The sequence below is a fragment of the Vicia villosa genome, linkage group LG5 (assembly GCF_029867415.1).
Source record: "Vicia villosa cultivar HV-30 ecotype Madison, WI linkage group LG5, Vvil1.0, whole genome shotgun sequence".
Taxonomy (NCBI): domain Eukaryota; kingdom Viridiplantae; phylum Streptophyta; class Magnoliopsida; order Fabales; family Fabaceae; genus Vicia; species Vicia villosa.
This window is the reverse complement of record NC_081184.1, coordinates 17067404-17087196: the sequence shown is the minus strand read 5'-3', so window position 1 is coordinate 17087196 and position 19793 is coordinate 17067404. Positions and strand designations below refer to the sequence as shown.

The window sequence follows — 19793 nt, the reverse complement described above, 5'->3', positions numbered from 1 at the left end:
TTTAGAGATATCCACAACTAACATTTGTCTTTGGATATGGTTCCTTTCATTAACACCTCTTCACCTTTGCAGGAAATAATGCATTCAGACCTGTTAAAGCTCACACTCAAACCCTGATCACATATTTGACTTATATTGATCAAGTTTCCGGTCAATCCTTCTACCAACCACACATCATAAATTAGCTCATGATTAAATTGTTGACCAAAAAGTCAATTGTGTTTACTTTGGTCAAGAAACCTTGATTTGGGAAAACCAGATGAACCTGTAACATGTATCCTCTAATCCATGCCTTAAAATGAAGGTAGTGGAACCATAATTTCATGAGAATTTCAATGAGATGATGTCATATAATGAGCCCTCAGATCCTCTACATTTAATCAAGAAATTTTCTTAAGAAAAAGCTCCTCTCCTTATCAACTCTCAAGCAATATCCATGACATGAATGAAGTATTGATTCATGACCTAAATATGATGTTTATGAGTATGATGCAAAATCTTTTCCAGGTTAAAAAAAGGGTGGGCAAATTTTGGGGTTCAAAAATTCCCACCAAGCAGAGGAACTCGCTTCTCATTAATAGGTCGCTTTTAGCCGAGGGATTCGCCTCCCACTTAAAAAGGCGACCTTCATTAGAGAGATTCTCCCCCAAGTTGAGGGAATTACCTCATATGTAAAGGGGCCACATCCCAAAATATTTAACACGCCTCTTATCAATAGGTTTTCCCTAGAATGCAGGACGAAACCCAAAAGAAGCCATAAAGCATTTCACCATTTGCAATATCTCGTGTTTGAGGGATATTGTACTGTTATATTTGTGAGAATCCCAAACAGGGGTGACATGAGGATTCTCACCTAGTATGACATCACCCGGGCGACATCTTCGTAGAACACGAGGGCTCTCCCTTGGGACATATGAGGTTCATGGTAATGTTACATTCCCTTTAATCTTATAAGAACGAGTCATACCACAACTCTTCTGAAAGTAGGTGGTCAACAGTTTCCTTTAGTCAATGGAAGCAGTTGCTGCTTATAAGGTTTCCTAAACCCTAGGGCCCAAAGTCCTTACAAATGATATTCCCCTAACCGGAGAGAGGACATATCATACTATATACATAACTTAGTTATACCATAAATGCGATGCTTACATACATAGTCGTTCACCTCACGTGAGATGGCTCTCTCATACTCCTATAAACACCACCATACATGACATCTCACCATCATGAGTCAATTCTAACTATTATAAATCTACTAAGACCTTTGAGTATCCCCTACTCCTATAGAGATCACACACACGTGTATTTTTTGACCAGTACACATTATATGATATATTTATAAACTATTTTCAACTTGTTTTTATAAACTCTTAATTAAAGATATCTTATAAAAATAACTTATATCTTTAAAGAAAAAATAATTTTACTATATTTTGTTTTTTATTATAGAAATCATTATAAGCTACAAATTTATTTTTTATCAAGCATGTCTCATATACAAAATCATGACTTACATTACATATTTGCATTGCTTCCTTAGTACACATTGTTCAAATATTATAAAATTTATATTTTTAGAAAACAAAATTATTAATAATTAAACATCTCATAGTTATGCCATCTTAAGTGTGGATTATAAAGGTGTATTAGATATCCATTTAGAAAACATGACAAAACCTGCCTCTGGAGTGTATTCAGGACCTGTATGTCCTGACCCCTGTAATTAATTAAGCAAAAAATTAATTTAAAAATTCGTATACTCTACAAAAAGACACTTATTTTTCTTTTGACAAATGAAATGTTTTCATAAAAAAAAATTATTTGTGATTTAGTTAGTAATATCTCACCTTTAGAGTTGCAAATGTCATTTGATTAGAATAAGTTCTCGTATATCTGCATAAAATATAAATTTTTAATTTAAATTAAAATACATATTGTGTTATTGTGTTGCGAAGTTTTTGGTAGAAAATCAAACAAAATGGAAGAATACAATTGAAGACTTGAGAGTCAATACACTAATTCATCTTGGAAGTTGTAAGCCTAAATCAAATGAGAAATATTATTCTTAAGCCAACATCCACACCTACACCGTATTTTACTGTTCATTAATACGGTGAATAGTCAAATATTATAATAATTAATTATTTTTAAAAAAATAGCTTTTTTTTATGTTTTATTTAGATTAAGGGAATATGGATACAATATTATGTGATTAACCAATTTCATAATTTTATTAACCAACATTTTAAATTTCATTAACCAACTTCATAACTATTAAAAATATGAGCATTTATTTACCACTTCATAATTTTATTAACCAATATTTTACATTGTATTAACCAACTTTGTTTACTCCAAAAAATAATTTTTAATATCTGATCGTTTATTAACCAACTTCATCACTTCATTAACCAATTTGTTATATTTCATTAACCAACTTTGTTTTGCTAATTAAAATTATTTTGAATATCGAGGCGTTTATTAAGCAACTTCATCACTTTATTAACAAATTTTTTACATTGATATACTACTAAAAGGCACTGTTCATGCACTGTTTACAGACATGATTCACAACCATTGTTCATGTAATGTTCACGCTACTGTTCATAAATATATTTTTTTTTTTATTTTCAAAAAACATTGTTCACCGTATAAATACGATGAACATTATTAGGTGTATAATTAGGGTGTAAGAATAACATATCTGAAATCAAATAGGCTCTATTTTTTTTTTGAATTGACAAATACACTTTTAAAATGTATGATAAATTAATCAATCAATCAACTATAAATCCATTAAAAGATTATGCCTGCAAATTATCAATAATATATTTTACTTTAAAACTTTTAACACTAGCAAAAGGTTAAAATAGTAAAATTGTAATTCCTCAATTAATTTGTCTTTGTACACTTGTACCTACACATGTATCTCTAACGTGTCAAGAATTTAATAAAAAAAGTTAATCTCTAGTGAACGGAAATTGATGTTGGATTAAGGTGCAATTTAACATGTCACATTATAAACCTAATTAAATAAGGTAATAAAATGGTCATTTTGAATAACATTTTAGACAATTAAAATATATTTGATTATTTTAAAAAATAAATGATTATTTTGATGAATGTTAATAATTTAATAAACCAATTTGTAATTTTACTAAAAGATTGAGATTTACTAATCCACCATAATCTGTAGAAGATAAAAATATCACATATATTTAATTTAAATTACTCTCATTCTCATAAATTGTACTACCTTCATTTCTGTAAGAATTTGGTCGAACTCTAGTGAGTCGAAGAGTAGCTTCCTATTTCGACAGATATTGTGTCGAAGACCTACATACTGTAGTCGAAGTGTGTTCTAGTATGTGGGTGTAGAAATGCTAGGGTTGTTAGTACTTTGAATTGGGCTTGTTTGTTATGTCCAATTGTTTAAGTTAGCTTGTATTCTAAGTTGGCTTGTAATGGGTAATAGTGAAAAGTCCTATTAGTTTAGTATGTTAGGTTTCATTATAAATAGCATACTAGTCTCTCATCATTGCATAGTGCAAATCCTAATTTAGGGTGAGAGGGTTATTTGTTATTCATGTAACTTGTAATCTTGATTGAAAGAGAAAGAAAAGAATAGAAGTTATAATCAATACTTGTTGTTCTTCTTGTTTATCATATTTTCTACCCTTGTGTGTTTCTTGATCACAAAGAAACATGTTATCTTTTGTTCATCGAGGAATTCTTTTCACAACAAATTAGTGCGGTGAGCATGGAGAAGGTTCCTTCAATAATGTATGAGATTGAAAAGTTCACCAGAGTGAACGATTTTGGTCTGTGGAGCTTGAAGATGAAAGCCATACTAGTTCAGCAAGGTTGTTTCGAAGTGTTGAAGGGAGCGGCAGCTATGGATGTTGCATTAACGTGAAAAAAGACGGCCATGATAGATAAAGCCCATAGTGCAATTTTGTTGAGACTTAGTGACAAGATTATTCGACAGGTATCAAAGGAGACGACAACATCAAGGTTATGGGTGAAACTTGAAAGTTTGTACATGACCAAATTGCTGGTAAATCGACTCTACCTGAAGCAAGCTTTGTATTCATTCATGATGATTGAAGATAAAATGTTGGCTAAACAGTTGGATATGTTCAACAAGCTGATTCTTGATCTTGAAAATATTAATGTGAATATCGATGATGAAGATCAAGTATTGTTACTATTATCCACTTTGCCTCGATCACATGCTCACTTCAAAGAAACTCTCTTGTATGGAAGGGAGTCCCTGACCTTTGAATAAGTTCAATCAGCCCTCTACTCTAAGGACTTGAACGAACGAAAAAAGCATAAACCTTTGACTTTTGGAGAAAGTTTGGTCGTTAAAGGAAAATTCTTGTGAAAGGAGGGTAAGTTCGACAAGAAGAAGGGCAGAAATCAGTTGAAGTCTTATAGTGGCGAAGCATCTGGTATTCGATGCTATCATTGTAAGAAGGAACCTCACATAAGAAAGGTGTCCCCTGAACACCTGAAAGATCATGGAGGTAAGGATAATGACAATGCTTCCATTGTTCAAGATGATTTCGAATCATCTGATGTTCTTGTGGTTTCAAGCAGTGACTCGAGTAAGGAGTAGATTATGGATTCAGGTTGCACTTGGCACATAACTCCAAATAAAGACTTGTTCGAGGAATTATGTGATGAAGATGGTGGATCTATATTGCTGGGAAATAACAAAGCTTGCAAGATTGCAGGTGTTGGATCTATGAGATTCAAGCTACATGTTGAGTCAATAAGGTTGTTGACTAAAGTCAGGTATGTTCCTGATTTGAAGAGAAATTTGATTTCTCGTGGTGAATTTGACAAGAAAGGATATGTTTTCCAATGAGAGAAAAGTATCCTAAGAGTCATGAAGGGGTCGAAAGAAGGTTTTAGAGGCATGAAGAAACAAGGCTTGTATACCCTTGAGGATAAAGTTGTAAGTGGTTCGACAGATGTTGCATCCACGAAACCTTTGTTGAAGACAGAAATTTGGCACATGAGATTGGGCCATGTCAGTGAAAGGGGTTTGGTCGAATTAGGAAACAAAATCTTTTTGGTGGAGTCAAAGTCGAAAAGATGAAGTTTTATGAACCATGTGTACTTGGAAAATCTTGCAGAGTGAAATTCAATAAAGGAAAACAAAGAACACATGGATCCTTTGATTATATCCATGCTGATCTTTGGAGGCCTGCAAGTTGTCCATCACATTCTGGAGCGAGGTATTTTCTATCCATAGTAGATGATTATTCCAGAAAATTATGGGTATTCATCAAGAAGACCAAAGATGAATTTTTCAATGAGGCGTTTGACAGTTTTTATGTTGCCTCTGGTATTGCAAGGCATAGAACTACTGTAGGTACGCCACAGTAAAATGGTTTGGCTGAAAGGTTTAATCGAACTATTTTAGAGAGAGTTAGATGCATGTTGACCAGTGTTGGGTTAAATAAGGTGTTTTGGGTTGAGGTTATTTCGACAACAACATATCTGATAAATAGATGTCCTTCGACTGTGTTAGATATAAAGACACCTGAATAAGTTTGGTCGGAATATCCACCAGATCTCGATAGACTTAGAGTATTTGGATGCGTAGCCTATGCTCACATTAGGTAAGACAAGATCAAACCTAGAGCTCTAAAATGCATGTTCATGGGATACCATGAAGGATTCAAAGCTTATAGGCTATGGTTCCTCGAGCTAAGTCACCGGATGAGTATCACCAGTCGAGATGTAGTTTTCAATGAAGATGAAATGGCTTTTAAGAAAACTGATGATATTTGTCGAAGTGCAAAAATATCTGACGAAGAGCTGGAACAGGTAGAGATTCCTGATGAGGTGGAGCATGTTGATGCTAAATTGCATATCCTAGATGAAGTTGAAGAAGAAGCAAAAGATGCTGAGGAAGTTGAGGAAACGATAGATGACTACCTAATGTCAAGAGATAGGTCGAGAAGAGTCATCAAGTCACCTCAGAGACTTGGTTATGCAGACCTTATAGTTTATGTCTTAATCTGCAAGTGAGGTTTTAGACGAAGAATCTAGAGACTATAAGGGAGTTATGAGGAGTCGAAATAAGACTGAATGACTGAAGGCCATGAATGATGAGATGAAATCTCTTCATGATAATAACACTTGGGAACTGATCAAGAAACCTGTTGGGGCAAGGTTAGTCAGTTTTAAATGGATTTTCAAAGTTAAGGAAGGAATCGAAGGAGTGGCGTCGAAAAGATACAGGGCAAGGTTGGTCGCAAGGGGTTTCACTCAGAAAGAAGGTGTAGACTTCAATGATGTGTTTTCTCCTATTGTGAAGTATAGGTCCATTCGAATGTTGTTTTTCATGGTATGTCGACTTCAATGATGTGTTTTCTCCTGTTATGAAGTATAGGTTCATTCAAATGTTGCTTTTCATGGTGGCACAATTCGATCTTGAACTGGAACAGATGGATGTGAAGACTGCGTTCTTGTATGGTGATCTAGATGAAACAATCCTGATGAGGAAACCTGAAGGGTATGTCTAAAAGAGAAAGGAAGATTATGTGTGCAAGCTAAATAGATCTTTATATGGACTAAAACAATCTCCTCGATAATGGAATAGAAGATTCGACAAGTTCATGGCACGCATGAGTTTCATTAGAAGTCCGTTCAACCATTGTCTTTACTTCATATTTCTACTTGGTAATTCATTTGTTATTTTGTTTCTTTATGTGGATGATATTCTCATAGCAAGCAACAATGTCGAAGATGTAAAGAGGGTGAAGGTTGAACTAAATAAGGAGTTCGATATGAGGGATCTGGGAGCTGCATCCAGGATTCTTGGAATTAACATTCGAAGAGATAGAAACCCGTCTAAATTATGTTTATCTCAAGAGGCATACCTATGGAAGATTCTCGACAAGTTTGGTATGTCAAATTCAAAGCCTGTTGTGACTCCAATAAACCCTCAGTTTAAGTTGAGTGTACATCAGTGTCCCAGTACTGATATCGAAAGATCCTATATGAATAGCATTCCATATGCTAATATAGTTGGTTCTTTGATGTATGCTATGGTCTGTACTAGACCTGACATAGCATATACAATAAGTCTTATAAGCAGGTACATGGCGAATCCTGGAAAGGCTCACCGACAAGCATTGAAGTGTATTTTAAAGTACATAAATGGGTCTCTGAACAGGGTCCTAATTTATGGTGGAGCCTTGGGTGAAGATAATAAAGTAGTACTCGAAGGATATGTCGATTCTGAATATGCAGGTTGTATGGATTCTAGAAAATCGATTTTTGGAAATGTTTTCACTATGTTTGACACTACAATTAGTTGGAAAGCAACACTTTAAAAGGTTGCTGCTTTATTAACCACTGAGGCGGAGTATATTGCTCTCACTGAAGATGTGACAAAAGCATTGTGGATTGATGGTTTTGTTAAGGAGTTGAAACTTCAAGGTCGAGGTATCACTGTCGAAGAACTCAGCATATCATGAGCGAACCAAACACATCGATGTTAGGTTGCATTTTGTTAGAGGAGTAATCGAGCATGGAGAAGTCCAAGTGCTAAAGGTTTTGATATATCACAATGTTGCCGATATGATTACCAAGACATTGCCCAATTACAAATTTTTCTACTATATGAAATTGATAAAGCTGCATGAAGAAAGCTAGTTTGTTCTTTGATGTTATATAGTTTGATCCAAGGTGGATATTTGTGAGAATTGGGTCGAACTCTAGTGGGTCGAAGAGTAGCTTCCTGTTTCGACAGAGATTGTGTCGAAGACCTACATACTGTATTCGAAGTGTGTTCTAGTATGTGGGTGTAGAAATGCAAGGGTTGTTAGTATTTCGAATTGGGCGAGTTTCTTATGTCAAATTGTTTAAGTTAGCTTGTACCCTAAGTTGACTTGTAATGGATATTTGTGAAAAAACCCATTAGTTTAGTATGTTAGGTTTCATTATAAATAACATACTAGTCTCTCATCATTACATACTTCAAATTCTAATTTAGGGTGGGAGGGTTATTTGTTATTCTTGTAACTTGTAATCTTGATTGAAAGAGAAAGAAAAGAATAACAGTTATAACCAATCATTGTTGTTCTTGTTTATCATCTTTTCTATCCTTGTGTCTTTCTTGATCACAAAGAAATAGTTTATCTTTTTTTCATCGAGACATCCTTTCACAACAATTTCGAAGTATAAAATCATCTTGATTTTTTTATTTATCCATTTTTAATAAAAATCTCTTTAAATTTTCAACTGCATAGTTATTTATCACAAACATACTCCTAATTATTTTACATATTCTTCTACAATAAATAATAAATATTATAAGTTGAATTATAAAGACTAAATAACTCTATTTTTTAAAAGTTAAACTTATAAAAATAAGGGTTAATAATCATTTACCTCCTGCAATATAAGCGTGTTTTGATTTAGCCCTCTGTAAAAAAAAATTAAGAACTTCCTTGAAATATTAAAATTCTAAGTCTTCTGCCCACTAGATGACCAAATGACCCCCCTGTAAAAGTTTTTTTTATTATTTACCACCCTAATTTTTACGCGCTTAGGAGTACCCTAAAATAATAAAGGGGTATTTAATTTTTTTAAAGAAGAGTAAATCAAAACACGGCTATATATTCTACACATGTTTTAATATAACTCTCATTGAAAACATTCTATCATTTCCATGTTTACAAGTTTTAAACTTTGTTTTACATTATGCCTCCAAGAACTCTAATAGTTTGTATGTGGTAGTATAAAATTGATGATATCACATTCATATTGAACTTTAATGCTTACCCTGCTACTTGATCTTTAATTAGCCATGACCTCCAATCATCCACAATAGAGTAGTTTAGACCTTTTATCCATTCTTGTGTAGATAAGAAAGGAACAACTAAATCATGATCTCCACTACAAATAATACATCAATTTTCATAAGAAATTAGGTAGTTTTAATGACACAAAATACCTAGAAGAAAAATGAATCTCACCATACGAAAGAGAATTATTTACTCAGCACAATAAAAGAAATCAATGAATGATGTTATTGATTTTCCTATAAACTTATGAAGATTAATTACTTCATATGACTTAAAGATAATTAATCACTACATCACAAAGTTAAAATCTTCACCTATATATCAAAGAGCGGAATCCTTTTTTGCTTAGATTTACATGAAATTCAACACTGTTTGTGATATCAAACTCAAAATCATTCCGATAACAACGTATCCATTTTTCTATAGTACCCTGCAAAACTCAAAACTATGTCCATTAATATGTTATTGATAACAACCATTAGTTAATAAGAATTCTTCTATGGATATAACTTAAATTTGGAAATATTTCTATGTGACTTAAATTTGTCATGCCAAACCTCCCGAATGTGCAGTGCTTTGCGAACACGCTCTTCATTAGCCCATATTTCGTTGAGATAAAATTTATAAAGCTATAAAAATAATGAAAGTGACCAAGATATAAAACTTGAAGCATTATAGAATTTTTTTTGAAATAACATTATATAATTTATGAAATAAAAAATTACTTGGCAACGTAAGTCAGGAACGGGCAATGTGAGATGATAACTAAGAGATTCTTTAACCTCTTGAGTTAAAGATCTCCTCCATACATGCGGCTCATCTTCACAATAGTAATCTAAAATATGCGATCGTTTAATTCCTGAAATACACTGTAGATAAAAATAATAGTTTAATAATATTTCAAACAAATTGAAATGAGACAAAGTAACAAAATGGAAAACTAAATAGTTTTAAAGATTGACAAAAAGGAAGATAAAAACTAATTCACAACTTAATATTATTTTTATAAAGGATATATGTAAAATTGAGATAGTTTACTTGCCTTATCAAAATATTGGAGATCTCTGAAACATAACACATTTTTGGAATTTACATCAATATACTCTCCTTTACAATTTTGTTGTAAGGACTGTGCCAACAAATAACCGTAAATCGTTATTAAGCATAACACCAATTTTAAAATTGAAATTAAAAAAGTGTCAGCCAAGCCAAATATATTTAGAGGTCTAAATAACTTTAATAGTGAAGTACTTTTTTTAAATAAACAAATTAAATTTTGTTGAGTTTAAAAATTAAACTCAAATTAAGTTTTGTTGCGGTCAATCACATATAGTTATTTCTAGTGAACTATATGTTGTTTGGCCATATTAACACATCATAATCGTAATCAAATTGAAAATTCAATGTAACTTTATCTAAAAAAACTAGTAATAATACCTCATATAGTTCATTGGAAATGAGCCCCATTCCATGAGCATATGGGATTCGATCATTTTTTTCCTTACGTGTTGTTACAGGGTTCCCTAGTAGATATCCCTAAAAAAATTAAAATTGATTTAACTTTAATAACACATATAACAAGTGTTATAGTTGAAAAGTAATGAAGGTATTAAGTTTTAAAAATGTTCTCTCTTGATTATAATTTTCATTGGTGATCGGAGAAAAAGATATATATATATATATATATATATATATATATATATATATATATATATATATATATATATATATATATATATATATATATATATATATATATAGGATGAAAACCTTGAGATTTATCAATGGTTGGAGAGCTTTCCCATTTCCTGCTAATCAAAGAAATTGATGCAAATAATGTATCATATTTATAGTTAGGAGGGCTAACTAAAACAATTATGAAACTATTTTGATATCACTGTCATTGTAAATATATTTTTTTCAATTAATTATATGACTACTTCATCTTAAAAATTGAGTCATTTAAAATTTCTAACCATTTGAAATTTCTTGAACAATAGCAGGGATAGGAATCCCAGCATATGAATCTCCTCCAACGTAGAATTCATTTGAAAGAAATTCAGGATGATCAATCAACCACTACAAATACAGAAATCTAAATAATTGTTACAAATGATAAGAAAATGATTAAAATAATAAAATATATTTAGAGTGATATGAAGGAGGTGATTGTCCTAAAGTACGCACTAATCAAAGAGAAATATAAAAATATGACAAGAAATATGATAATATTAACATGATGATTTATACAGAGAAAAGAGAGAGAGGAGAGAAACACCCAGAGAGAGTAAAAGCTAAAGGGGAATGGACGGTGGTCTCCAAAAGGAAAGGAAAACAAAGGGCATGGGACAATGCAGGTGCGAGGAAAGTGAAGGTGTTTGCATGTTGGCTGCATTATTGGTAAAATATATCTGGTTGATTGTGTATATGCAGGTTGCATATATGTGTGGAGCTAATACAGGTTTTGTAGTGAATGTCATGATCGATGTCATGACATCTATGCGTGACAGCAGAAGCTGTTTGTGTTTATTAATTGTGTTTCCTGATTTATCACTTTTATCTGTTTAGGAAACTTTTTATTGAGTGCTGCAAATTTTGTTCAGAAGATCCTACTGACAACACATTGTGTAACAGACAGTTGGCGTGTGAATTAGGTTAACTTTGTTAACCCTAATGTGTTTCTTAAAAAGCCCAAGGCCCAAGAATGCATATAAAAAGAACTGCAATCCTAATTTGGAACACAGACAGAAGATTGTGTGTTGTGAAGAACTGTTGTTCTGTAACTGTCTCGTGTGATCCACGCTATTATCTTTGATGATTGTGTTGGAATTTGTTTGTGTTTTTGTTGTGTCACTCTAAGCTTTTAAGCACGAGTGTGTGTCTCTTGATTGAAGCTTTTAAGAAAATCAAGGTGTGTTTTTGAAGTGTGTCTTCTATCTGTAATTGTTTATTGTGTATGTGTAATCACTGCTGTGATTGAGGGGGAGTGGAATGGAGATATTCCACATCTAGGTAGAACCTAGGTAGAAGGGTCATTAGGTAGTGATTAAGTGAGAAGTTGTAAACGGGGGAGTTTAGCTTTGATTTGATACTAATGATAGTGGACTTCATCCCTGGCTTGGTAGCCCCTAGAGTAGGTTTTTTGAACTGAACTGGGTAAACATTTTTGTGTGTTCTTTACTATTTTATGTTGTTTTGTTATTACTGTCTGTGTTTCATAATTATGGATGTCATAACATCCAGTTTGACATCGAGCGTGTGTTACTAGAATTTTCAATTGGCATCAGAGCAGGCACCCTTCCTGTTTACGTTTGGGTGAGATCTAGGGATAACAAAATTCTGGTACTATGGAGAAGGAACTGTTAGTGTTTGGAAACAGACCACCTATCCTGGATGGCCCTAACTATGACTACTGAAAACCTCGTATGGTAGCAGTCATTAAGTCAGTGGACGGCAAGGCCTGAAGAGCTGTTGAAAGTGGATGGAAACATCCTGAGAAAATTCTAGAAGATGGAACCACTGTTCTAATTCCTGAAACTCAATGGAGTAAATCTGAAGAAGAGTTAGCATTGGGAAATTCCAAGGCCCTAAGTGCACTGTTCAATGGTATTGACAAAAACATCTTCAGACTTGCACAACACTGTGATCTGGCTAAAGAAGCTTGGGCTATTCTCAAAACAACACATGAAGGCACATCCAAGGTAAAGATGTCGAGACTTCAAATACTTACCACTAAGTTTGAAAATCTCAAGATGAAAGAGGATGAAACCATTTATGAGTTTTACATGAATGTCTGCGAGATTTCAAACAACTCTGCAGCCTTAGGTGAGAAAATGACTGAAGAAAAACTGGTAAGGAAGATCCTCAGATCACTGCCTAAGCGATTTGATATGAAGGTAACTGCCATAGAGGAAGCTCAAGACATCAGCAACATGAAGCTGGACGAACTTCTTGGTTCTCTCCAAACCTTTGAGTCAAGGATCTGTGAGCCTGTTGAAAAGAAGAACAAAATCATTGCGTTTGTCACCAACACAGGTGATAATTCAAAAGAAAGCAATGGTGTAAGTGATGAGAATTTATCAAACGCCATAGCCATGCTTGGAAAAAAATTCAACAGACTTATTAAAAGGGCTGATCAGAAGTCCAGACCCAATGTCAAGAACACTTCCTATGACATCAGTCAAACATATGACTCAAGCAAAAGGTTCAAAGCTGAGGAGAAGCCCTATCTAGGGAAAGGGGTTCAATGTCATGGATGTGAAGGATTCATACACATTAGAGCTGAATGTCCTACCTACCACAAGGAGCAAAAGAAAGGACTGACTGTTACTTGGACTGACGAAGACTCAGATTCAGAAAAAGAAATTGCAAAGCATGTCACAGTTTCAACAAGAATCTATGAATCTGATGATGATTCCAGTGATGATGAGCTAACCTTTGATGAACTGGCTGCCTCGTACAAGAAGTTGTGTAGGGAGAATGCTGAAGTCTGCAAACAAGTGGAGAAGCAAGAGGTGATCATAAGAGAACTAGAAACTGAGAAGATTAAACGTCTTGCAACCATAGACTCCCTCAGTAGTGAAGTAAGCATGTTGAACCACAAACTTGATCAAATGGCCAAGTCATTCAAAATACTGAACAATGGATATGATACTCTATAAGAAATTCTAGAATTTGGACAAAGATCAGGAGACATGTCTGGAGTGGGATTTGTGGCTAAAGAGGAATTAAACTCTGGACTTAGGAGGATAGAATCCAAGAAGTGTGTGACTAACCAGATGTCAATCCAAATGTCACAACATCAAGAAACATAAGAAGGAGGCACTCAAAGAAAAGGTTCCAGAAATGGAGGTGTCATCACTGTGGAAGATTTGGTCACATAAAGCCATTATGTTTCAGACTATTTGGATATCCATACCAAAATCAACAAGTCAAACTTGATCATGATACTTACAACAGAAAGCAACGATGGATAGCTAAGAATGTTGCTCTGATAGCACACACCGCTCTACGAATGCCCACCAAAGAAGATTGGTGCCTTGACAGTAGCTGCTCAAACCATATGACTGGTAGCATGAACTCACTAGTAAACCTCAAACCCGAGGGATCCAACTATGTGACTCTTGGTGATGGAGATGTAAGAGAAATCAAAGGTGTTGGCATGATAGAAGGTCAGGGTGTTCCTAACTTACATAATGTTCTACTTGTGCAAGGACTGGCCACAGACCTTATAAGCATCAGCCAACTGTGTGATGAAGGAATATATGTCAGATTCACCAAAGATGAGTGCATCATCACTAATGAAGCAAATGAGGAAGTCATGAAGGGATTTAGATATAAGAATAATTGCTATCTATGGAAGCCTGACACACCTGTCGACCCCTCTAACTACTCCACGATCAAAGACGAATTAAAAGCTTATCGACACGAATCTGATGAATCTGATGAGTCTGATGAATCTGATGAGTCTGATGAAGAATCCTATGTTGGAGAACTCACCAAAATTGATCTGTCTACTGGATTTTCTGAGACTTGTGTAGTGAATGAGAAACTATGTGCAAAAGTAAGGGAGTACAAAAGTATCAATAGATTTCTGCTAGAAGAAAGAGTAAGCCTTGTGATGGACATTACAGATCGGGAAAGAAAACTGGAAAAGTCAAATGTGACCAATGATCCTAAAGGACTGTCTGAAATCAATGTCATAGAGAATGTCGCAACAACATCTAAAGACAATGTGACAGAAAAGGGTATGTTAGGTATCTGCTACCAAAACTTATTATAGCAATTAACCAACGTGAGGGAATACTATTTGGGATTTGTCAAAATCCATGTTTTGAAATTTCCCTCACTCAGTGTGCATATAAAGCTCCCTCGATCCCCTAATATTCTAAAAACGACAAACCTTCCTAGTAGTTTTGCCAGCGACTCTCTGAGGTTGATCTACTTCTATTGCTCTCACAAGTGTGAAACAAGTTCTGGTTCTCTAAGGTTCAGAATGTCTCAGAAATCGAATGATGAATCTCTCGTTTCAGACTCAGCAACACCGGAAGAGTCCTATAACCCTAATAGGGTCCTCAAGTTTGTCCCTTTAAGGACGATTAGCAGTGATGCAGTAAAAGCCACAAAGCCTGAAACGACTCATGCAAAACGACCCGAGGAGGGTATTCACAACAAGGGTACCAAATCCTAAGCATCTGCTACCATGGAGGAACTTACTAAAGAAGGATCCAATTATGTCGATAGCGTAATTACCAGGATTGTTACTCGTATTCTGAAGGAAAATCATCAAGTGCCTGGAATATCTATTCCTCTTCAAACCATAATGGCTGATCCCCTCAATAACACCAGTAAGGCTGAGGTTGTTCACACTATTGATAGTGACCTAGAAATCAACAAGGATGAACAAGGGGTTACTAATAATACCAATGTCACCAAGGATGTCAATGACATTGACAATAATGAGCACCTTAAGGCCAATACTGAAATTGATACTAATGTGGTAGACTTAGATGAGTACTCTGACGACGAATTACTTACCTCCTTGAATCCGAGTGTAGCCAACAGGCTAATGACAAGAAGAAAAGGCAAAGTTGTTGTCCAAGGATCATAAAAAAGGAACACTCAAGTGAACAGCCCTGCCAAAGACACTGTCAAGAAGAAGAGTACTTCTGCAGGTCCTGTCAAGAGCAAAGCTGTTACCAAGAGTAAAGGAGTTGGTCCTTCAAAATCTTAGAGCAGGGTCATTCCAAAGAAAAGAAAAGAGCGGGAAATTGTTGAAGCTAAATATGATGTTGAAGTGAGTGTCCCTGACATTCCATCAAGGAAGAAGCCTATAACCAATAAGCTTGCTGCTAGCATTCCTGAAGTTCCCATTGATAATGTGTCTTTCCACTATGCCTCTAGTGTCAGCAGATGGAAGTATGTACTCCGAAAGAAACTGGCTGTTGAAAGGGAATTGGATCTAAATGCTCTTGATAACAAGGAGGTCTTAGAGCTGATTCAAGAAGCTGGTCTTCTAAAAACTGTGTGCAATATTCCCAAATGTTATGAGAAGCTGGTCAAAGAATTTGTGGTAAACCTATCTGAAGATTGTGGCAATATCAGAAGTGCAGACTACAGAAAGGTGTTTGTAAGAGGTAAGTGTGTATCATTCTCTCCTTTTGTGATTAATAAATTCTTGGGAAGAAAAGATAAAGCTCAAACCGAGCTGGAAGTAACAGACAACCAAGTTTGTCAAGTAATCACAGCCAAGCAGGTAAAAAGCTGGCCCATGAAAGAGAAGCTAACTGCAAGTAGATAACACGTAATTATATCGTATATTAGGCTCGATTATAACATAAATTGTTTCATTATTTTATTATAATTATATTTTATCACGGTATTATGCTGGTATTTTCATTGTTTCGGGTTTTATGTTCGTTTTGAGGACTATTTGTCAAAAGGAGAAAAAATGGAGCAAAAATCATTCATGTTTATAAAAGAGAGGTGCTGAAGTCAAAAGGGGGTGCAAAGAAGACCCAAATGCCTAAATATGGAAACCCAGCCCACGAAGGAGCTGGAAACAACCACTTCAGCACGTGGAGACGCCCGTCTCCAATGCTCCTCGCCACGTCATGAAGAGGAGGCGTCTGTCTCCAACCCTCCCTAAAAAAGCTCCACTTGAGACGCACGTCTCAAGTCCGTTTGCCTAGTCTTCGTGAAGAAGTGGAGACGTGCGTCTCCCAAGTCTGTGTCAGAAGGTGCTATATTCACGGAACGAAACTGCCTACGCTCAGCTATAAAAGGAGACTGATCCTTCAGTTTCCAGGGTCCGAGTTTTTCACTAAGGATCAATATTTTAGTTTTTCTGTTTTTCGTATCTTCATTTAATTTCAGTAATTTAATTTTTGCTTTCATTTTAAATTATTGTTCGTATTTTCTCACAACAATTTCTACACCGGAAATTGTTATGAACCTTTAACAGATCTAACCTTACGTTAGATTTAGTTTTTATTTCCTTGTTTTAATTTCTGCCGAATAATTTCTGAAGAACGATCCAGCCAACCTGTGGTGGAAGTTTGAGTACTTCAAGATTCAATTTCATTTCAGATTAATTTTATTCAGGTTTATTATTTACCGCCTTTATTTATATTTATTTGCATGATATATTGTATGCCATTTAATATGCCTTTTATTATGAACCGAACCAATTTATGCATGTTTAACCGTATCAATATGTCTGGCTAATTAATTTAGATATCGGTATGTAAAATAATCTAACCGTAGGGATCCGAAATAAATTGGCTTAAATAATGTTTTATTAAAAATCACTCGTTTCTGGTTTTGTGTCTAATTTAATTTGATAAAGTTATAAAACCAACAGAGCGAGAGTTTGAGGTTTTAGAACTGATAAAGGTTAAGGTCAACAGTGCGAGAGTTTAAGATTCTTAACTGGATAGTAGACATAGGACATTAGTTTTAAGGATGGCGAAAGCGTATTAAAACTAATTAAAATTTGTTTATTTTTTAAAAGTGTTTTTAAACCCGACGCGGGATGGCGAGAGCGTACGTTAGGGAATACTAGCATGATCCGAGTCAACAGAGCGAGAGTTTGAGACTAGGAGATTTAAGTAGGTAACGTCTTTGTGAGGCGAGCATTTTATTAGATATGTTGTTTTCAAAAAGCGTTTCTAAATCTGGTGGGATGGCGAGAGCGTAAACTATGAGTTAGGATCGTAGTCTTAATCAATAAAATGAGAGTTTGAGAGGAGGACTTTTAAATAACATAGTTAGTAAAGATTTTTGATTGAATTAGAATCTGGCCAATGGAACTTCAGATCACCTAAGTTAGACGAACTACATACTGATATCTGCTTATTATTATATTACCTAGATTTAAGATTTTAGTTTCCCCTTAAACAAAACCAAATATCATTAGCCTTAGCTTTACATAGTAACTTTAGATAACGGTAGATCGATTTATAGTCCCTGTGGTTTCGATATCTTTTAAAACTACACGACACGACTGTGCACTTGCATTTTTCCCGACTAATAGACACGCAAAGTCGCGATCAAGTTTTTGGCGCCGTTGCCGGGGACTATTTAAGTCGATATCGTAACTCTTTTAGTTACGCAGTAGAGACTAAGGCATTTTTTCCCATTAATTACAATGCATCACCCAAACTTTTTCTATAACTCCCGACAACAGTATTTCGAGGGATACCAAGAATCCCATAAATCCGACCTCGAAATACTGTTGGAAAATTTCAATGCGTCACAAACTCATTCTCACCCGAGTTACCTCACCAATTATCAATCCCAACATTTTGAGGAGTCACAAGAATTTTATTCCAACCAAAGATATCCTCAACCGAATTTCCTCTACAATCACCACAACCAATATTTTGAGGAGTCACCAGAACCCCATAAATCCGACCTTGAAATAATAATGGAAAATTTTAATGAAACATCTATGATAACAAGGCGCTTTGTGGAAACACAAAATGCGACGCTAACCTACTTCGAGGAACCACAAGAATCCTATAACTCTAACCTTGAAGGATTAATAGAGGATTTCAATGCAACACAAACTTATCACCAACCAAATTTCCTCTACGATCACCACGTCCAACATTTTGAGGAGTCACAAGATTATCATAAATCCAACCTTGAAATATTAATGGAGGAATTCATTGAAACTCAAACTCTCTCTAGGCTAGAATCTATGATGACGAAGCACTTTGAGGAAACGCAAAATGCAACACTAGCTCCCTTTGAAGAACCTCAAGAATCCCATAATTTTAACTTCGAAACATCAATGGAGGATCCCGACGAGACGCTAACTCACACTAGATTAGAAGCCATGATGGAGCACTTTGTAGAGACACAAACCGTCCAAAACCAAGAGTTTATCAAACAAAGTCTTCAAAACAATGAAACCCTTAGGCAACTGACCACTATGGTTGAGTCCCTCGCGACCCACAATATGGCATTAGAGACTCAAATCTCCCAACTTGAACAAAAACCACTAGGAGACTTACTTGAGGAGTATATTGACACAACCATTAGTGAAAAACAAATTGAAATTCTTGAGGAAAATGATAATGAGATTGAGGAAAGTGATAATGAGATTGAGGAGAGTGATGATATGGTTGAGAAGAGTTCTAGTGAGAAAAGAGTGGAGATTGAGAAAAATCCACCAACACCAACTGAAAGGGAGGTTGTAGAAGAGATAGATAAGGAATCACCTATTGTTATTCCTCTTCTCTATACCCCACCGATTCCTTTCCCGCAAAGTTTTGTGGAAGCTAAGGTAGACTCCAAATCCATAATGTATGTGAAGGTATTGGAAAATATCCACACTAATGCACCCTTATTTGAAGTCTTGCATAAAAAGATAAATTTAGATGACCATGAAACTAAAGATATCATTAGTGATAAGAGGGTAAGGTTAACCTTTGAGGTGGTGGATAATATCACTGAGCCCGAACTCTAAAAACTTATACTTAGGATAGATCCAGAACCGGCACCACGATTTCAAATGAATGAACCACCCCACAGAAGAAACAAAAGAAAAGGTGAGGGATATGTGAGATGGCTTGATAAGTGGCCATGGAAAACAAGGATTGCTAAAAGTTCAACCGAGGAGTCATTCTCGAGAGAACCACCTTGAGTGCTTGCACTCTTAAGCCTTCGAGCTATCAACGTTAAACAAAGCACTGCGTGGGAGGCAACCCACGAGCTTTCTATTTAATGTTTTCCTTTTATTGTTTGAATTTGCAGATAATAAAGATATAGATCGCCTGTCACGTCTCGACCATATCTAGGCGAAAAACCTATAGATGATCATCTCAAAGATGAGAGGGTCCCCACGCACATTCCTAAGAGTGTTGCTGCTGGTGGTGACACAGTTGATGAGCATGATAGGAGAAGGTATATCCTCCAGACGCGGAGCGGATTTGGTCGTGATAGCCCGCCGGTAGCATC

At 35.1% G+C, this 19793-nt stretch overlaps 1 pseudogene; it reads right to left on the bottom strand.

Annotated features, from left to right (window-relative positions):
- Window positions 1–1050: 1050 nt before the first annotated feature.
- Window positions 1051–19793, bottom strand: part of LOC131601432 (serine carboxypeptidase-like 11) — a 33093-nt pseudogene continuing 14350 nt past the window's right edge.